The sequence below is a fragment of the Mytilus trossulus genome, chromosome 1 (assembly GCF_036588685.1).
Source record: "Mytilus trossulus isolate FHL-02 chromosome 1, PNRI_Mtr1.1.1.hap1, whole genome shotgun sequence".
NCBI lineage: Eukaryota > Metazoa > Mollusca > Bivalvia > Mytilida > Mytilidae > Mytilus > Mytilus trossulus.
The window spans coordinates 96,339,789-96,358,116 of record NC_086373.1 but is presented as its reverse complement, the minus strand read 5'-3'; the positions used below and the strand labels follow the sequence as shown (position 1 = coordinate 96,358,116).

The following is an 18,328-nucleotide window of genomic DNA, read 5'->3' as shown; positions in this document are numbered from 1 at the left end:
TACTTATTTTTAAATTTCTAGTCCTATATATATTTTCAAGAATTAAATAGTGCATGATTTTTATATATAATATATATAAAAACACAGGCAAAGAAAAAAATATGCACTTTTGAGAGTAAATTTGATCAAAAAGCTTATTTAAAGAAAACACTATTGTAAGGGAGGTAATTCAAAATAAAATTATTTTCACCTTTCCAAAACTTAGTTTTTACAAATAAAAAACTAATTCACTTCAATTTTGGCAACATTTTTCAACTTCAGGTCAGAGAAAAATAGTTTTCGACTCCTTCGGATCAATGAACTTGAACAGATGTGGAATGAGGTTTTCATAGAACACAGAAAAATATCCCCTATGTGTACAGGGTTCATATCATGGGATTTAAGTGCAGAACAGCAAAGAGGGGCTGCCTGGAGGGAAAAGGCAAGCTGCAATAAGTGTTCTTACCATTCAAAAATGTTCAACCTTTACAATGAGGTGATCGCAAAGAAACGTGGTCGTCGAACAGCAGCTATTAATCTATCCATACAAGTCGCACTTAATCACATAGCTATCAGCACAACTGGTCTACAGAAATTATTTCTTGGTTCTAATATACCAGCTCCTTCCACTTCAAGTATGCAACACAGTGCTAATGTTGTTTCTGAAATTATAGAAGAGTACAATCAAAAGGATTTGGTTCAGAAAAGAAAATTACTGAAGGAAATAAACATATTAAGAGGTGATAATCCTAATATTATTAACATTCAGGCCGACGGAATGTATAATAACCCTATTTATTCCGGAATGGGTAAAACACCATTTCAACCAGCTACTCAATGTACGTATAACATGTTAGAAAATAATACTTATAAGCACAGTATTGTAAGCACAAGACAAGTGTCTAAGCTTTGCTCAAATAAGAGTGAACATAAAACAAAAACAAAAGTTAAATCTCACAAAGGTCACTGTTCCGCAAACATTGAAATGCATGACAGCATAGGCAGTGAGGAGCGATGGGCTAAAGACTGCTTGTTAGACCTGAAAAATGATGGTCTGGAAGTTCAAGAAATTACCACTGACCCTGACAGCAGTGCATTTAGAGCTGCAGAGTCTCTCTTTAAAGCTGGTACAACCAATACTCAGCCAATTCATTTTCTAGATACGAGACATGTGTCCGCAAATCATAGAAATTTTATTAAAAAAATGTCAGGTCTGAAGGAAATAATGCCGGCACGATTAGTTTCAGAGAAAGATAAAATGCTAAAAAGGTTTGCATTAGATATGGCAGCACGTTGTCAGGCAGAGTACAATGCTGCCTTTGATAAATTCAATATGGACTCTGTACGGGTAAAAGTTCACCTATCATATGCATGTCATGCTATAGTTTCTTGCTATCAGGGCGATCATAATGGTTGTACAAAATATTCCCTTGTTTGTTCAAATAGGAACAGTTTGAAGACATGGACTGAAAAATCAGCTTATCTGAAAAATAACTTTAAATTAAATAAATCAGAGAACACAGCAGCATTGTTACGTGAATGCGTAAAATATCGCCTTGGACCTACCATGCTAAACCGTACATGCAAAAACACTAACACACAAAAAGCTGAAGCAACTAACCGTGCAATACGTGCAACTGTACCTAGCAATGTAACATTTACCAGAAACTATAAAGGAAGGGTACATACAGCTATACATAACGTAAATAATGGCCCTGGAGAATCCATCGTGAAACTCTGTCAAGCGGCTGGGGTTCCCATCGAACCAGGAAGTCGTGCTGCCCATGGTCTGAAAAATATTCAACAACATAATGAAAAACATAAATCATATAAGCAGTCAAAGAAGTACACAGATCAGAGATGCTCAAAAAAACATGAACTGTATAAAATATATGATGAGCATCAAGAGGAAAAAGACTATGAGAAAAACAAACTTTTACCGACAAAACGACTGGCCGCAAAACAACCTCAAGAGTATTCGTTTGCCAAAAAACTCCGATCAAGACATGTTAAAAATAAATAAATTACCTGCATCAGATAAGACAACACGGTAAATGATTATTTGTACACTGTTTTGCCCGTCTACAGAAAATTCTCTCTATGTTTATACTGTGCGACTCTAAGATCAGGTGCTCCGGTTTAATACATTTGGGGTTATGGCAAAGGTGTGAAATATCTAAAGGATCACCGTTTGGAGAGAAACGGGGAAGATTTTCTTTTAATATTCTTTTATCTAGCATATAAGATAATCTGTGAGCTCTTTCAAGAGTTCTAGTGCCATCAGGCCAATTCATAACTTTTTTCCCATAGACCCCATGCTCCAAAGCTCCAACCCACACTGTACAGTCATAATTTCCATGATTTTTTTCACTTTTCTTAGACAAAGCTAAAGCCAATGCATTCCAAAATGATTCCATGTTGTTTCTGTAAAATGAAAACCCAAAAGGGGTCCGAAATTGGGATCCCAGGGAGGCTGAGGGGTGAATTCCCATTATTTACCTTATAGGTTGCACTTGTGTAAAACCAGCAATGCAATTTTCCATAGGAACTGCCTAAATTGCATATGCAGTCACTCTTCATTCAGGAAGTTTTGAGGAGAATGTTAGATTTCCCTGGAAAGGAGACATGCACTACTTTTTTTTGCACTAATAAAAACATATAGCTGTGCGGCATATTTTCAAGTTTTACTGCCCTCCATTTATAAACATTGCAGGTTCGCACTGAATTTTTCCATTAAATTTGACTCAACACCCAAATGTCTTCCAGTCCTCCTGAAAAATAAGTTAAATAAATAGACATTTTTATTTATATCCATTTAATTCTCCAATCAAGTCTTAATTAAAAAAAAAAAACTTTGCATCCATGGCAACAACTATGTAAACAGTAGCAGTATTTAGTGCACATTCAATTTCTCCCCAAAAGAGGCGTGACTTGCAAATCACACGTGATTTACAAAGTGCAACCTATACTGTACTTTCAAACCCCTTTTAGTATCAAAATATTCTTATATTCTTGTTGTTATATATGTAAGTAATAGAAAATAATAAGTTACAATGGTAGTTTTTTCATTATTGTATTTTTATAGTACTTCTAGTAACTATACCCTGTTTGCGGCAAGATGTGTTTTTTTCCTGTTCACTATTTTTTTTTTTTTTATGCAATTTATATTTTTTTTTGTCTACTTAATAAACTCATTATATATTTGTGTTTTTCTTGTACCTTTGTGTAATAGCTATTTGAATCATGGTTAGTTTTACTACAATCTGTTTATTTTGTAGAATTTTTGTTTTCTTTATGTACTATACCATAAAATGCATAAAAAGTTGTCATACAAGCTTCAAAAAACTATCCCTATAACAAAAACATACACCTTATCTTTACTTTCTGTTTATGTTATAGCACACAAGCCTGTCAGCACTGATAAAAAAATTCAATGAAGAGAGGTCAAATTATATGAACTTGTCAAATTACAAAATAATGAGATTAACCATCATGATGATTTTTATATGATTTATATAAAAAATCTTACATCTGGGGTCACCTTCAGTACCATCTGATATAAACAAAAAACTTAGTCATTCATGATTGTTTAGTTGTAAGGTCCTATATTTGTTATTTAAATATTAAAATACTGGAATAAAGTGCATTTCAAACAATTCTTACAATAACAATGGGTCTAATCCCATGGCGTCTAAGGAAATACACATTTCAGAAAGGAAACAAGCCATATAATAAGGGGAAAAAATACAGAAATAAGACTTTACCTGCTGAAAAAGGCAAATTTGTGAGACTACCAAAAGACTTGTATGACTTAGTGACTAAATCTGTTCATAATAAGAATGTTCAACTCATTCCTGCCTCTACAAAATCAGCTCGCTTTCTAAGGCCGAAGCCTCCGACAAAAACAGAAGTTGAAAAATGTGCTGAAAATGAAACAAAAACAGGGTAAGAATACTTTTTTTTGTTATTAAGCTTTCAAAAATAATTAAACTTGCTTAAAAAAGTCACTTATAAACAACTATGAAGAAAAAGGCATGTGTCTTATATGCCAATTCTTTAAATGTGACAGCTGAAGAAAATGCAAGCTAGGATAATACTTATTTTTAAATTTCTAGTCCTATATATATTTTCAAGAATTAAATAGTGCATGATTTTTATATATAATATATATAAAAACACAGGCAAAGAAAAAAATATGCACTTTTGAGAGTAAATTTGATCAAAAAGCTTATTTAAAGAAAACACTATTGTAAGGGAGGTAATTCAAAATAAAATTATTTTCACCTTTCCAAAACTTAGTTTTTACAAATAAAAAACTAATTCACTTCAATTTTGGCAACATTTTTCAACTTCAGGTCAGAGAAAAATAGTTTTCGACTCCTTCGGATCAATGAACTTGAACAGATGTGGAATGAGGTTTTCATAGAACACAGAAAAATATCCCCTATGTGTACAGGGTTCATATCATGGGATTTAAGTGCAGAACAGCAAAGAGGGGCTGCCTGGAGGGAAAAGGCAAGCTGCAATAAGTGTTCTTACCATTCAAAAATGTTCAACCTTTACAATGAGGTGATCGCAAAGAAACGTGGTCGTCGAACAGCAGCTATTAATCTATCCATACAAGTCGCACTTAATCACATAGCTATCAGCACAACTGGTCTACAGAAATTATTTCTTGGTTCTAATATACCAGCTCCTTCCACTTCAAGTATGCAACACAGTGCTAATGTTGTTTCTGAAATTATAGAAGAGTACAATCAAAAGGATTTGGTTCAGAAAAGAAAATTACTGAAGGAAATAAACATATTAAGAGGTGATAATCCTAATATTATTAACATTCAGGCCGACGGAATGTATAATAACCCTATTTATTCCGGAATGGGTAAAACACCATTTCAACCAGCTACTCAATGTACGTATAACATGTTAGAAAATAATACTTATAAGCACAGTATTGTAAGCACAAGACAAGTGTCTAAGCTTTGCTCAAATAAGAGTGAACATAAAACAAAAACAAAAGTTAAATCTCACAAAGGTCACTGTTCCGCAAACATTGAAATGCATGACAGCATAGGCAGTGAGGAGCGATGGGCTAAAGACTGCTTGTTAGACCTGAAAAATGATGGTCTGGAAGTTCAAGAAATTACCACTGACCCTGACAGCAGTGCATTTAGAGCTGCAGAGTCTCTCTTTAAAGCTGGTACAACCAATACTCAGCCAATTCATTTTCTAGATACGAGACATGTGTCCGCAAATCATAGAAATTTTATTAAAAAAATGTCAGGTCTGAAGGAAATAATGCCGGCACGATTAGTTTCAGAGAAAGATAAAATGCTAAAAAGGTTTGCATTAGATATGGCAGCACGTTGTCAGGCAGAGTACAATGCTGCCTTTGATAAATTCAATATGGACTCTGTACGGGTAAAAGTTCACCTATCATATGCATGTCATGCTATAGTTTCTTGCTATCAGGGCGATCATAATGGTTGTACAAAATATTCCCTTGTTTGTTCAAATAGGAACAGTTTGAAGACATGGACTGAAAAATCAGCTTATCTGAAAAATAACTTTAAATTAAATAAATCAGAGAACACAGCAGCATTGTTACGTGAATGCGTAAAATATCGCCTTGGACCTACCATGCTAAACCGTACATGCAAAAACACTAACACACAAAAAGCTGAAGCAACTAACCGTGCAATACGTGCAACTGTACCTAGCAATGTAACATTTACCAGAAACTATAAAGGAAGGGTACATACAGCTATACATAACGTAAATAATGGCCCTGGAGAATCCATCGTGAAACTCTGTCAAGCGGCTGGGGTTCCCATCGAACCAGGAAGTCGTGCTGCCCATGGTCTGAAAAATATTCAACAACATAATGAAAAACATAAATCATATAAGCAGTCAAAGAAGTACACAGATCAGAGATGCTCAAAAAAACATGAACTGTATAAAATATATGATGAGCATCAAGAGGAAAAAGACTATGAGAAAAACAAACTTTTACCGACAAAACGACTGGCCGCAAAACAACCTCAAGAGTATTCGTTTGCCAAAAAACTCCGATCAAGACATGTTAAAAATAAATAAATTACCTGCATCAGATAAGACAACACGGTAAATGATTATTTGTACACTGTTTTGCCCGTCTACAGAAAATTCTCTCTATGTTTATACTGTGCGACTCTAAGATCAGGTGCTCCGGTTTAATACATTTGGGGTTATGGCAAAGGTGTGAAATATCTAAAGGATCACCGTTTGGAGAGAAACGGGGAAGATTTTCTTTTAATATTCTTTTATCTAGCATATAAGATAATCTGTGAGCTCTTTCAAGAGTTCTAGTGCCATCAGGCCAATTCATAACTTTTTTCCCATAGACCCCATGCTCCAAAGCTCCAACCCACACTGTACAGTCATAATTTCCATGATTTTTTTCACTTTTCTTAGACAAAGCTAAAGCCAATGCATTCCAAAATGATTCCATGTTGTTTCTGTAAAATGAAAACCCAAAAGGGGTCCGAAATTGGGATCCCAGGGAGGCTGAGGGGTGAATTCCCATTATTTACCTTATAGGTTGCACTTGTGTAAAACCAGCAATGCAATTTTCCATAGGAACTGCCTAAATTGCATATGCAGTCACTCTTCATTCAGGAAGTTTTGAGGAGAATGTTAGATTTCCCTGGAAAGGAGACATGCACTACTTTTTTTTGCACTAATAAAAACATATAGCTGTGCGGCATATTTTCAAGTTTTACTGCCCTCCATTTATAAACATTGCAGGTTCGCACTGAATTTTTCCATTAAATTTGACTCAACACCCAAATGTCTTCCAGTCCTCCTGAAAAATAAGTTAAATAAATAGACATTTTTATTTATATCCATTTAATTCTCCAATCAAGTCTTAATTAAAAAAAAAAAACTTTGCATCCATGGCAACAACTATGTAAACAGTAGCAGTATTTAGTGCACATTCAATTTCTCCCCAAAAGAGGCGTGACTTGCAAATCACACGTGATTTACAAAGTGCAACCTATACTGTACTTTCAAACCCCTTTTAGTATCAAAATATTCTTATATTCTTGTTGTTATATATGTAAGTAATAGAAAATAATAAGTTACAATGGTAGTTTTTTCATTATTGTATTTTTATAGTACTTCTAGTAACTATACCCTGTTTGCGGCAAGATGTGTTTTTTTCCTGTTCACTATTTTTTTTTTTTTTATGCAATTTATATTTTTTTTTGTCTACTTAATAAACTCATTATATATTTGTGTTTTTCTTGTACCTTTGTGTAATAGCTATTTGAATCATGGTTAGTTTTACTACAATCTGTTTATTTTGTAGAATTTTTGTTTTCTTTATGTACTATACCATAAAATGCATAAAAAGTTGTCATACAAGCTTCAAAAAACTATCCCTATAACAAAAACATACACCTTATCTTTACTTTCTGTTTATGTTATAGCACACAAGCCTGTCAGCACTGATAAAAAAATTCAATGAAGAGAGGTCAAATTATATGAACTTGTCAAATTACAAAATAATGAGATTAACCATCATGATGATTTTTATATGATTTATATAAAAAATCTTACATCTGGGGTCACCTTCAGTACCATCTGATATAAACAAAAAACTTAGTCATTCATGATTGTTTAGTTGTAAGGTCCTATATTTGTTATTTAAATATTAAAATACTGGAATAAAGTGCATTTCAAACAATTCTTACAATAACAATGGGTCTAATCCCATGGCGTCTAAGGAAATACACATTTCAGAAAGGAAACAAGCCATATAATAAGGGGAAAAAATACAGAAATAAGACTTTACCTGCTGAAAAAGGCAAATTTGTGAGACTACCAAAAGACTTGTATGACTTAGTGACTAAATCTGTTCATAATAAGAATGTTCAACTCATTCCTGCCTCTACAAAATCAGCTCGCTTTCTAAGGCCGAAGCCTCCGACAAAAACAGAAGTTGAAAAATGTGCTGAAAATGAAACAAAAACAGGGTAAGAATACTTTTTTTTGTTATTAAGCTTTCAAAAATAATTAAACTTGCTTAAAAAAGTCACTTATAAACAACTATGAAGAAAAAGGCATGTGTCTTATATGCCAATTCTTTAAATGTGACAGCTGAAGAAAATGCAAGCTAGGATAATACTTATTTTTAAATTTCTAGTCCTATATATATTTTCAAGAATTAAATAGTGCATGATTTTTATATATAATATATATAAAAACACAGGCAAAGAAAAAAATATGCACTTTTGAGAGTAAATTTGATCAAAAAGCTTATTTAAAGAAAACACTATTGTAAGGGAGGTAATTCAAAATAAAATTATTTTCACCTTTCCAAAACTTAGTTTTTACAAATAAAAAACTAATTCACTTCAATTTTGGCAACATTTTTCAACTTCAGGTCAGAGAAAAATAGTTTTCGACTCCTTCGGATCAATGAACTTGAACAGATGTGGAATGAGGTTTTCATAGAACACAGAAAAATATCCCCTATGTGTACAGGGTTCATATCATGGGATTTAAGTGCAGAACAGCAAAGAGGGGCTGCCTGGAGGGAAAAGGCAAGCTGCAATAAGTGTTCTTACCATTCAAAAATGTTCAACCTTTACAATGAGGTGATCGCAAAGAAACGTGGTCGTCGAACAGCAGCTATTAATCTATCCATACAAGTCGCACTTAATCACATAGCTATCAGCACAACTGGTCTACAGAAATTATTTCTTGGTTCTAATATACCAGCTCCTTCCACTTCAAGTATGCAACACAGTGCTAATGTTGTTTCTGAAATTATAGAAGAGTACAATCAAAAGGATTTGGTTCAGAAAAGAAAATTACTGAAGGAAATAAACATATTAAGAGGTGATAATCCTAATATTATTAACATTCAGGCCGACGGAATGTATAATAACCCTATTTATTCCGGAATGGGTAAAACACCATTTCAACCAGCTACTCAATGTACGTATAACATGTTAGAAAATAATACTTATAAGCACAGTATTGTAAGCACAAGACAAGTGTCTAAGCTTTGCTCAAATAAGAGTGAACATAAAACAAAAACAAAAGTTAAATCTCACAAAGGTCACTGTTCCGCAAACATTGAAATGCATGACAGCATAGGCAGTGAGGAGCGATGGGCTAAAGACTGCTTGTTAGACCTGAAAAATGATGGTCTGGAAGTTCAAGAAATTACCACTGACCCTGACAGCAGTGCATTTAGAGCTGCAGAGTCTCTCTTTAAAGCTGGTACAACCAATACTCAGCCAATTCATTTTCTAGATACGAGACATGTGTCCGCAAATCATAGAAATTTTATTAAAAAAATGTCAGGTCTGAAGGAAATAATGCCGGCACGATTAGTTTCAGAGAAAGATAAAATGCTAAAAAGGTTTGCATTAGATATGGCAGCACGTTGTCAGGCAGAGTACAATGCTGCCTTTGATAAATTCAATATGGACTCTGTACGGGTAAAAGTTCACCTATCATATGCATGTCATGCTATAGTTTCTTGCTATCAGGGCGATCATAATGGTTGTACAAAATATTCCCTTGTTTGTTCAAATAGGAACAGTTTGAAGACATGGACTGAAAAATCAGCTTATCTGAAAAATAACTTTAAATTAAATAAATCAGAGAACACAGCAGCATTGTTACGTGAATGCGTAAAATATCGCCTTGGACCTACCATGCTAAACCGTACATGCAAAAACACTAACACACAAAAAGCTGAAGCAACTAACCGTGCAATACGTGCAACTGTACCTAGCAATGTAACATTTACCAGAAACTATAAAGGAAGGGTACATACAGCTATACATAACGTAAATAATGGCCCTGGAGAATCCATCGTGAAACTCTGTCAAGCGGCTGGGGTTCCCATCGAACCAGGAAGTCGTGCTGCCCATGGTCTGAAAAATATTCAACAACATAATGAAAAACATAAATCATATAAGCAGTCAAAGAAGTACACAGATCAGAGATGCTCAAAAAAACATGAACTGTATAAAATATATGATGAGCATCAAGAGGAAAAAGACTATGAGAAAAACAAACTTTTACCGACAAAACGACTGGCCGCAAAACAACCTCAAGAGTATTCGTTTGCCAAAAAACTCCGATCAAGACATGTTAAAAATAAATAAATTACCTGCATCAGATAAGACAACACGGTAAATGATTATTTGTACACTGTTTTGCCCGTCTACAGAAAATTCTCTCTATGTTTATACTGTGCGACTCTAAGATCAGGTGCTCCGGTTTAATACATTTGGGGTTATGGCAAAGGTGTGAAATATCTAAAGGATCACCGTTTGGAGAGAAACGGGGAAGATTTTCTTTTAATATTCTTTTATCTAGCATATAAGATAATCTGTGAGCTCTTTCAAGAGTTCTAGTGCCATCAGGCCAATTCATAACTTTTTTCCCATAGACCCCATGCTCCAAAGCTCCAACCCACACTGTACAGTCATAATTTCCATGATTTTTTTCACTTTTCTTAGACAAAGCTAAAGCCAATGCATTCCAAAATGATTCCATGTTGTTTCTGTAAAATGAAAACCCAAAAGGGGTCCGAAATTGGGATCCCAGGGAGGCTGAGGGGTGAATTCCCATTATTTACCTTATAGGTTGCACTTGTGTAAAACCAGCAATGCAATTTTCCATAGGAACTGCCTAAATTGCATATGCAGTCACTCTTCATTCAGGAAGTTTTGAGGAGAATGTTAGATTTCCCTGGAAAGGAGACATGCACTACTTTTTTTTGCACTAATAAAAACATATAGCTGTGCGGCATATTTTCAAGTTTTACTGCCCTCCATTTATAAACATTGCAGGTTCGCACTGAATTTTTCCATTAAATTTGACTCAACACCCAAATGTCTTCCAGTCCTCCTGAAAAATAAGTTAAATAAATAGACATTTTTATTTATATCCATTTAATTCTCCAATCAAGTCTTAATTAAAAAAAAAAAACTTTGCATCCATGGCAACAACTATGTAAACAGTAGCAGTATTTAGTGCACATTCAATTTCTCCCCAAAAGAGGCGTGACTTGCAAATCACACGTGATTTACAAAGTGCAACCTATAAATATACACTGCTTCTGATGATGTATGAGTACATATGCTGTTTCCGATTATGTATGATATGCTGTTTCCGATGATGTATGAATACATATGCTGTTGCCTATAATTTTTTGGTGAAAATGTTTTAAAACAAATTAAGTTCATAGTAAGTAAAAACAACTTTTTACAATAAAATCAATGTTTTATTAATAGTACCTTTGACGTAATTGCTGATGTGAAACTGTACATGTAAGAAGATGTTATTTAGTTCAGAGATCACGTTGTGTCACCTTACTGCCATAATGATGAATTGTGTAAAGAAAAGTAACTCATAATATTGTTTGAGGGAAAATGATAGAATTGAAAAAAGAAACGGGGAATGTGTCAAAGAGACACCAATCCGGCCAAAGAGCAGAAAACAAATCAAGGCCACTAATAAATTCAAATTCAAATATATTTTATTGCTAATCAAAGCGCCCACAAGGAGCAGAACAATCAACATTAATTACATACAAATGATTACAAGTGATTCAATATGATTGAGACACAATGTTATAAAAAAAAAAAAAAAAAAAAAAAAAATATTTATTAAGACAAGTACAAGAATACAACAAGCACAGTGTTTAATAATATAAGGGGGATCACTGGGCATTTCTATATCTATATATTATTTAAGGAAACTTTCCTTTATGAGGATAAATTTTCCAATAATTCTCCGAATTTCTGGAGTATGAAAATATCTTCAGAGGACATTAGCCTAATAAATTGTGATTTAATATCTAAACCACTAGAATTTTTAAACCGTTGTTTTATTTCATTTAAAAAGTTGCAACGAATATTTAAAAGTTTGTTGCACTGAAGAAGAAAATGAATTTCATCCTCAACCTCAGTACCACACAATTTACAGATACGTTCTGACACTGTCAGATTTTTGTACCTTCCCCTCTCAATCTCTAAATCGTGAGCACTGATACGGAATATGTCAGTATGTCATCAAATCCTACCCTTAGACTTCAACTGGTACATAAACAATAACGAATACCAGCTTATCGAAATGGACGCCACAGTTAACTCATTAACATTTAAGGAACCATATTCAAAAACACAAAAAAAAGGACAATCGTTGCTGTACTATATATAAAAAGAATATGTGGTATGATTGTCAATGATTGACAACTATCCACAAAAGACCAAAATGACACAGAGATCAACTTTAGGTCACCGAACGGCATTCAACAATTAAAAAAGCCCATATCGCAGTCAGCTATAAATAAAAGGCCCCGAAATGACAATGGAAAACAATTCAAACGAGAACACTTACGGCCTTATTTATGAAAACGGTTCACTCAAACACTATTAATGACTGTTCCACTAAAATGAATTAGAATGAGATTTTTAGCAGTATTCAACGAATTAATTTTGCTATGTATCAATATTTTATTTCTAAATTACAAGTTTGATCGTTTATATCAATATACAATGTTATTTCCATTGTTTTATGCAATGAAGGTCTATATATAATAGTAATGTTGCAGCTGATTTAATAAGTTTATGTAAATAAATCGAAAAAAAAACTTCGGTTTCTTTATAGTACAATCTGAATAAAATTTGGATCTATTATAATTTTCATTCGTATAGTTCTGGACATAATGTTCAATTTCATGATGCTTGATGTATAGGGAAGGAAAACGGAAGTATTACATTTTCCCAGCATTAGGTTGGCCTTTTGTGTACCCAAGACAGGGCGAAGGAAGTCAACTTAAGAACGCTGTGATTGGATGTATTAAAGGGTACAAGTTATTTTTTTATTTATCTATTAATAACTGCAGTGTGTATATTTACAATATAAATTTTAGAATCTATTGAAATATTTTCTAGTGAATTATTCGAAAATGTTGCATAATTAGTAAAGGTTGAATCAAGTGCATTTGGTTACTATGCAATTATTCTAAAAATAGTAAAATCACGTGAAGGCCGCGTGGAGTCTGCATGCACAAAGCGTGATAGATATTGTTCGGAACCAAATTGCGTTCTGAAATTCTCTTGACTTTTTATTACTTTAACATATTCCCAATCATTTATATATTTAGTATATTGATATATAATAAAGCCTGACGAAAGTTCATTCTGTTGTTTCGGGATTGTTCTTAAATACTCGGATACATCGGGATTTTTCAATCTCTAAATTCTGAAAATCAAGTGAAGGCTGCTTGGAGTTTGCATGCAGCAAAAAAAAGTGAAACCTTTGGGGGAACAACGTAAAAGTAGCATGTTCTGACAGAATATTAGACTTAAGTGAAATGTTTTTGACATCTCTTTTGAAAAAGGTCAAAATGGCTGCCGTTGATATGGACACAGCAAAATTTAAAAAGTGAACCATTTACGGCCTTCAACAATGAGAAAATCAAATGCATTATATTTAGTTAGAATTTGCTGAAAAAATATGAAAAGTGAAGCATTTACGGGCTTCAACAATGAGCGAAACCAAATGCATTATATTTAGAAGTTGCTTTAAAAAATATGTAAAATGAAGCATTTTCGACCTTCACCAATGAGCTAATAGCAACTGTTGCCTAAAGAGTATTTCAATGGAAGTTGCGAATTTCTGTATTCTTCCCATTATGATGTCATTGGTCTGTATTCTTTATTTTTGTTTAATTATTTTGTTAAAATTTCTTTATACTTTACCACCCTATTAGCCATTATTTTTTATATTGGGGTATAAAAGCGTATAGTATGCATTTACAGTTTAAGATGCCATAAATAAATTAATATAAGTTCTGACACTATAAATTCTGTTAATGAGATATTTATTTAGGCGCTCCATATAAATAACATGATAAGAATCAATCAAGTTCATATGGACAGGTTACTCGGACATTTTTCTATAAATAGAGAATCAGGTGAAAGCTGCATGGGTTCTTATTATAGGACATTAATCACGACCAGGTCAAAAATGTTGCATAATTAGTAAAGGTTGAATCAAGTGCATTTGGTTACTATGCAATTATTCTAAAAATAGTAAAATCACGTGAAGGCCGCGTGGAGTCTGCATGCACAAAGCGTGATAGATATTGTTCGGAACCAAATTGCGTTCTGAAATTCTCTTGACTTTTTATTACTTTAACATATTCCCAATCATTTATATATTTAGTATATTGATATATAATAAAGCCTGACGAAAGTTCATTCTGTTGTTTCGGGATTGTTCTTAAATACTCGGATACATCGGGATTTTTCAATCTCTAAATTCTGAAAATCAAGTGAAGGCTGCTTGGAGTTTGCATGCAGCAAAAAAAGTGAAACCTTTGGGGGAACAACGTAAAAGTAGCATGTTCTGACAGAATATTAGACTTAAGTGAAATGTTTTTGACATCTCTTTTGAAAAAGGTCAAAATGGCTGCCGTTGATATGGACACAGCAAAATTTGAAAAGTGAACCATTTACGGCCTTCAACAATGAGAAAATCAAATGCATTATATTTAGTTAGAATTTGCTGAAAAAATATGAAAAGTGAAGCATTTACGGGCTTCAACAATGAGCGAAACCAAATGCATTATATTTAGAAGTTGCTTTAAAAAATATGTAAAATGAAGCATTTTCGACCTTCACCAATGAGCTAATAGCAACTGTTGCCTAAAGAGTGTTTCAATGGAAGTTGCGAATTTCTGTATTCTTCCCATTATGATGTCATTGGTCTGTATTCTTTATTTTTGTTTAATTATTTTGTTAAAATTTCTTTATACTTTACCACCCTATTAGCCATTATTTTTTATAGTGGGGTATAAAAGCGTATAGTATGCATTTACAGTTTAAGATGCCATAAATAAATTAATATAAGTTCTGACACTATAAATTCTGTTAATGAGATATTTATTTAGGCGCTCCATATAAATAACATGATAAGAATCAATCAAGTTCATATGGACAGGTTACTCGGACATTTTTCTATAAATAGAGAATCAGGTGAAAGCTGCATGGGTTCTTATTATAGGACATTAATCACGACCAGGTCAAAAATGTTGCATAATTAGTAAAGGTTGAATCAAGTGCATTTGGTTACTATGCAATTATTCTAAAAATAGTAAAATCACGTGAAGGCCGCGTGGAGTCTGCATGCACAAAGCGTGATAGATATTGTTCGGAACCAAATTGCGTTCTGAAATTCTCTTGACTTTTTATTACTTTAACATATTCCCAATCATTTATATATTTAGTATATTGATATATAATAAAGCCTGACGAAAGTTCATTCTGTTGTTTCGGGATTGTTCTTAAATACTCGGATACATCGGGATTTTTCAATCTCTAAATTCTGAAAATCAAGTGAAGGCTGCTTGGAGTTTGCATGCAGCAAAAAAAGTGAAACCTTTGGGGGAACAACGTAAAAGTAGCATGTTCTGACAGAATATTAGACTTAAGTGAAATGTTTTTGACATCTCTTTTGAAAAAGGTCAAAATGGCTGCCGTTGATATGGACACAGCAAAATTTGAAAAGTGAACCATTTACGGCCTTCAACAATGAGAAAATCAAATGCATTATATTTAGTTAGAATTTGCTGAAAAAATATGAAAAGTGAAGCATTTACGGGCTTCAACAATGAGCGAAACCAAATGCATTATATTTAGAAGTTGCTTTAAAAAATATGTAAAATGAAGCATTTTCGACCTTCACCAATGAGCTAATAGCAACTGTTGCCTAAAGAGTGTTTCAATGGAAGTTGCGAATTTCTGTATTCTTCCCATTATGATGTCATTGGTCTGTATTCTTTATTTTTGTTTAATTATTTTGTTAAAATTTCTTTATACTTTACCACCCTATTAGCCATTATTTTTTATATTGGGGTATAAAAGCGTATAGTATGCATTTACAGTTTAAGATGCCATAAATAAATTAATATAAGTTCTGACACTATAAATTCTGTTAATGAGATATTTATTTAGGCGCTCCATATAAATAACATGATAAGAATCAATCAAGTTCATATGGACAGGTTACTCGGACATTTTTCTATAAATAGAGAATCAGGTGAAAGCTGCATGGGTTCTTATTATAGGACATTAATCACGACCAGGTCAAAAATGTTGCATAATTAGTAAAGGTTGAATCAAGTGCATTTGGTTACTATGCAATTATTCTAAAAATAGTAAAATCACGTGAAGGCCGCGTGGAGTCTGCATGCACAAAGCGTGATAGATATTGTTCGGAACCAAATTGCGTTCTGAAATTCTCTTGACTTTTTATTACTTTAACATATTCCCAATCATTTATATATTTAGTATATTGATATATAATAAAGCCTGACGAAAGTTCATTCTGTTGTTTCGGGATTGTTCTTAAATACTCGGATACATCGGGATTTTTCAATCTCTAAATTCTGAAAATCAAGTGAAGGCTGCTTGGAGTTTGCATGCAGCAAAAAAAGTGAAACCTTTGGGGGAACAACGTAAAAGTAGCATGTTCTGACAGAATATTAGACTTAAGTGAAATGTTTTTGACATCTCTTTTGAAAAAGGTCAAAATGGCTGCCGTTGATATGGACACAGCAAAATTTGAAAAGTGAACCATTTACGGCCTTCAACAATGAGAAAATCAAATGCATTATATTTAGTTAGAATTTGCTGAAAAAATATGAAAAGTGAAGCATTTACGGGCTTCAACAATGAGCGAAACCAAATGCATTATATTTAGAAGTTGCTTTAAAAAATATGTAAAATGAAGCATTTTCGACCTTCACCAATGAGCTAATAGCAACTGTTGCCTAAAGAGTGTTTCAATGGAAGTTGCGAATTTCTGTATTCTTCCCATTATGATGTCATTGGTCTGTATTCTTTATTTTTGTTTAATTATTTTGTTAAAATTTCTTTATACTTTACCACCCTATTAGCCATTATTTTTTATATTGGGGTATAAAAGCGTATAGTATGCATTTACAGTTTAAGATGCCATAAATAAATTAATATAAGTTCTGACACTATAAATTCTGTTAATGAGATATTTATTTAGGCGCTCCATATAAATAACATGATAAGAATCAATCAAGTTCATATGGACAGGTTACTCGGACATTTTTCTATAAATAGAGAATCAGGTGAAAGCTGCATGGGTTCTTATTATAGGACATTAATCACGACCAGGTCAAAAATGTTGCATAATTAGTAAAGGTTGAATCAAGTGCATTTGGTTACTATGCAATTATTCTAAAAATAGTAAAATCACGTGAAGGCCGCGTGGAGTCTGCATGCACAAAGCGTGATAGATATTGTTCGGAACCAAATTGCGTTCTGAAATTCTCTTGACTTTTTATTACTTTAACATATTCCCAATCATTTATATATTTAGTATATTGATATATAATAAAGCCTGACGAAAGTTCATTCTGTTGTTTCGGGATTGTTCTTAAATACTCGGATACATCGGGATTTTTCAATCTCTAAATTCTGAAAATCAAGTGAAGGCTGCTTGGAGTTTGCATGCAGCAAAAAAAGTGAAACCTTTGGGGGAACAACGTAAAAGTAGCATGTTCTGACAGAATATTAGACTTAAGTGAAATGTTTTTGACATCTCTTTTGAAAAAGGTCAAAATGGCTGCCGTTGATATGGACACAGCAAAATTTGAAAAGTGAACCATTTACGGCCTTCAACAATGAGAAAATCAAATGCATTATATTTAGTTAGAATTTGCTGAAAAAATATGAAAAGTGAAGCATTTACGGGCTTCAACAATGAGCGAAACCAAATGCATTATATTTAGAAGTTGCTTTAAAAAATATGTAAAATGAAGCATTTTCGACCTTCACCAATGAGCTAATAGCAACTGTTGCCTAAAGAGTGTTTCAATGGAAGTTGCGAATTTCTGTATTCTTCCCATTATGATGTCATTGGTCTGTATTCTTTATTTTTGTTTAATTATTTTGTTAAAATTTCTTTATACTTTACCACCCTATTAGCCATTATTTTTTATATTGGGGTATAAAAGCGTATAGTATGCATTTACAGTTTAAGATGCCATAAATAAATTAATATAAGTTCTGACACTATAAATTCTGTTAATGAGATATTTATTTAGGCGCTCCATATAAATAACATGATAAGAATCAATCAAGTTCATATGGACAGGTTACTCGGACATTTTTCTATAAATAGAGAATCAGGTGAAAGCTGCATGGGTTCTTATTATAGGACATTAATCACGACCAGGTCAAAAATGTTGCATAATTAGTAAAGGTTGAATCAAGTGCATTTGGTTACTATGCAA

General features: G+C 33.1%; 1 long non-coding RNA gene across 6 annotated transcripts; it reads right to left on the bottom strand.

Moving 5' to 3' along the window:
• Positions 1 to 450: 450 nt before the first annotated feature.
• Positions 451 to 11,086, bottom strand: LOC134692008 (uncharacterized). Of its 6 annotated transcripts, none has more exons than XR_010102208.1 (10): positions 10,625 to 11,086; positions 9,815 to 9,914; positions 8,592 to 8,787; positions 7,817 to 7,975; positions 6,552 to 6,823; positions 5,742 to 5,841; positions 4,519 to 4,714; positions 2,479 to 2,750; positions 1,669 to 1,768; positions 451 to 641 (listed from the first exon to the last, which is right to left on the bottom strand). It is a non-coding gene; the product is annotated as an uncharacterized LOC134692008 (long non-coding RNA). The 6 variants fall into 6 exon arrangements; XR_010102209.1 differs by lacking the exon at positions 7,817 to 7,975 and adding an exon at positions 3,744 to 3,902; XR_010102203.1 differs by lacking the exon at positions 7,817 to 7,975 and having other exon boundaries at positions 9,788 to 9,914.
• Between the last annotated feature and the right edge of the window lie 7,242 nt (positions 11,087 to 18,328).